This window comes from Arvicola amphibius, chromosome 7, assembly GCF_903992535.2.
Source record: "Arvicola amphibius chromosome 7, mArvAmp1.2, whole genome shotgun sequence".
NCBI lineage: Eukaryota > Metazoa > Chordata > Mammalia > Rodentia > Cricetidae > Arvicola > Arvicola amphibius.
Window position 1 is genome coordinate 81,070,092 of NC_052053.1, and position 4,025 is coordinate 81,074,116.

The window sequence follows — 4,025 nt, forward strand, 5'->3', positions numbered from 1 at the left end:
AACATGGAGTTACAAGCCAGAAGCAGAGGATGCAGGAGATGAACATGCCGTGTTGAAAACGGTACTGCCACGTGGTAGAGTGTAGATAAGAAATTTGGGTTAATTTAATATTTAAGAGCTAGTTAGTAATAAGCCTAAGCTATTACATTTATAATGATTGAGAAGTCTCCATGTGGTTATTTGAGAGCCAGTTGGTGGGACAGAGCAATTGGTAGTCCCAATAGAGAACCCCACCTTACACCTGTAGGTTCTGTTCTTCTGGAGAATGTGAACTAGTGTAAATATTTTATTTCTTAACTTTATCCATTCCATTTAATTTTTTTTGACACAGGATCTCTGGCTATGTAGCCTAGGATGACCTTGAATTTCTGATCTTTAGGGTCACAGATTTGCTTTACCATACTCATTTTATGTGGTGCTGGGAATCTAATTTTGGGGTCTCCTGCAAGATAGGCAAGCAAACTACCTATTAAGGTACACCCCTAGTCCCTCATTCATGCATTTAAAAAAATTGAGCACTGACACTGTATCAGACACTTTTTTGTTTGTTTTTGTTTCAAGACAGGGTCTCTGTAACCCAGGCTGGCCTCAAACCCTCAGCAATTCTGTGGACCTTCCAGGTGCTGGGATTAAAGGTGTTAGCCACCATAGCCAGTTCAGACACTTTTACGTTCTTGACAACTCTCAGTGGAGGGAGGGGGGAGCGCAAAGATTCTTGGCATTGTGGAACTTCTACTGCTGTGTGTGGAAGAGACCGTGGATTATAAAGATCATAGATCCAAAGTGTCAGAAAGTGGTCAGGGCAAAGAGATAGGGGGAAGCAGTAGGATTTGGAGACAAGAGACACCAGGGAAGGGACAGAGGGCTTTCCAGGACATAAAGGCTTGGTCATGTGGAAACCACAATCACCTTCAATGCTCAAGGGACCCAGCATTGCTTAAGGTGTACAGCAATTCTTCATGTGACAGTGTCTCCCTTAGATTGCCTCACCTTTCTGGCCCTCCACAGCTTGGCCATGCTTGAATGCTCTCTCCAGCAGAACATTCCAGAGAACTTTCTCTCCGCTCTCCTGTGTATCAAGGTGAAGTTACTCAGGGATTAATCCCAGCAGAAAGCTAACAACACCCCCAGACTTAACAGTTCACAAGAAGAGTCAGTGTTTACTGGGCCCAGGGCCTGAGGTCACCTGACAAAGGATCCAGTTAGGTGCAGCCTAGCAAATGATGCCATTAGGCAAGAGGAAGGAGATGGCATTCTCTGGCCTGTCCTTTCCAGCCACTCTCCACTTTCCCTTTTGTTTTCCTTCTTGGCCATAACCAGACAGCAGCCAACTGACCCAGGATTCTGGGACATCTACATGGGCAAAAGTAGCTTCAGCAACTCAGAGAAGAAAGCATTTGAGAATGGATCAGATGACAACTGTCCCCAAGACAGGGACAATTAGCACTCAGCGTAGGGCACTAAGGACATTTGTGCTAGTGAGTTTTTATCAACTTGACACAAACCAGAGTCACCTGGGAGGAGGGACCCTCAGTTGAAGAATTGCCTCCATTAGAATGGTCTGTGGGCATATCTGTGGGTCTTTTTTTTTTTCTCATGGTTTATTTTTTTTTTATAAATTTAAAAATTTCCATCTCCTTCCCTCCTCCTCCCCCCTCCCTCCCCTCCTCCTCCCCCTTCCCTCCCCTCCTTCTCCCCCTTCCCTCCCCTCCCCTCCACCCATACCTCCCCTCCCTCCCTTCAAGGCCAAGGAGCCATCAGGGTTCCCCATTCTATGCTAAGACCAGGGTCCTCCCAACTCCCCCCTGGTCCAGGAAGGTGATCGACCAAGCTGAGAAGGCTCCCACAGAGCCCGTCCATGCAGAAGAATCAGAGCCCAGAGCCATTGTCCTTTGCTTCTCAGTCAGCCCCCGCTGTTGGCCACATTCAGAGAGACGGGTTTGGTCGCATGATCCATCAGTCCCATTCCAACTGGAGTTGGTGATCTCCCATTAGTTCTGTCCCACCGTCTCCATGAGTGAACGCACCCCTCTCGTTCCTGACTTTCTCCCTCATGTTCTCGCTCCTTCTGCTCCTCATCAGGACCTTGGGAGCTCAGTCCAGTGCTCCAATGTGGGGCTCAGTCACCTTCCCCATCTGTCGCCAGCTGGAGGTTCCCTCACGGTCCTGACTTTCTTTCTCATGTTCTCTCTCCTTCTGCTCCTCATCAGGACCTTGGGAGCTCAGTCCGGTGCTCCAATGTGGGGCTCTGTCATTTTCTTCATCTATCGTCAGGTGGAGGTTCTTCTTATTATCTTCTCAAGGATCCCAAATTTATAGGCTCGATGTCCTTTAATTATGGCTAGAAACCGATTATGAGTGAGTTCATCCCATGTTCATCTTTTTGGGTCTGGGTTACCTCACTCAGAATAGTGTTTTCTATTTCCATCCATTTGCCTGCAAAATTCAAGATGTCATTGTTTTTTACCGCTGAGTAGTATTCTAGCATGTATATATTCCACAGTTTCTTCATCCATTCTTCCACTGAAGGGCATCTAGGTTGTTTCCAGGATCTGGCTATTACAAATAATGCTGCTATGAACATAGATGAGCATATGCTTTTGTTGTATGATTGGGCATCTCTTGGGTAGATTCCCAATAGTGGAATTGCTGGGTCCTGGGGTAGGTTGATCCCGAATTTCCTGAGAAACCGCCACACTGCTTTCCAAAGTGGTTGCACAAGTGTGCATTCCCACCAGCAATGGATGAGTGTACCCCTTACCCCACAACCTCTCCAGCAAAGGTTATTATTGGTGTTTTGGATTTTAGCCAATCTGACAGGTGTAAGATGATATCTCAAAGTTGTTTTGATTTGCATTTCTCTGATAGCTAGGGAGGTTGAGCATGACCTTAAGTGTCTTTTGGCCATTCGAACTTCTTCTGTTGAGAATTCTCTGTTCAGTTCAGTGCCCCATTTTTTAATTGGGTTAATTGGCATTTTACCGTCTAGTCTCTTGAGTTCCTTATATATTTTAGAGATCAGACCTTTGTCAGTTGCAGGGTTGGTGAAAATCTTTTCCCAGTCAGTAGGCTGCCTTTGTGTCTTAGTGACAATGTCCTTTGCTTTACAGAAACTGCTCAACTTCAGGAGGTCCCATTTATTCAATGTTGCCCTTAAAGTCTGTGCAGCTGGGGTTATGTGTAGGAAACGGTTCCCTGTGCCCATTTGTTGTAGAGTACTTCCCACTTTCTCCTCTATCAAGCTCAATGTGTTCAAATTACTATTGAGGTCTTTAATCCATTTGGACTTGAGTTTTGTGCATGGTGATAGATATGGATCTACTTTCATTCTTCTACAGGTTGACATCCAGTTATGCCAGCACCATTTGTTGAAGATGCCCTCTTTCTTCCATTGTGTACTTTTGGCTCCTTTATCAAAAATCAGGTGTTCATAGGTTTGTGGTTTAAGATCCGGGTCTTCTATACGATTCCATTGGTCAACTTCTCTGTTTTTATGCCAATACCAAGCTGTTTTCAATACTGTAGCTTTGTAATAGAGTTTGAAGTCAGGGATGGTAATGCCTCCAGAAGAACCTTTATTGTATAAGATTTTTTTGGCTATCCTGGGTTTCTTGTTTTTCCATATAAAGTTGATTATTGTCCTCTCAATCTCTGTGAAGAATTTTAATGGGACCTTGATTGGGATTGCATTGAATCTATAGATTGCTTTTGGTAGAATTGCCATTTTTACTATGTTGATCCTCCCAATCCACGAGCAGGGGAGATCCTTCCATTTTCTGGTATCCTCTTCAATTTCTTTCTTCAAAGACTTAAAGTTCTTGTCAAATAAATCCTTCACTTCCTTGGTTAGCGATACTCCCAGATATCTTATGCTATTTGTGGCTATTGTGAAAGGTGATACTTCTTTGATTTCCCTCTCTGCTTCCTTATCCTTTGTGTATAGGAGGGCGACTGATTTTTTGGAGTTGATCTTGTAACCTGCCACGTTACTGAAGGAGTTTATCAGCTGTAAGAGTTCTTTGGTG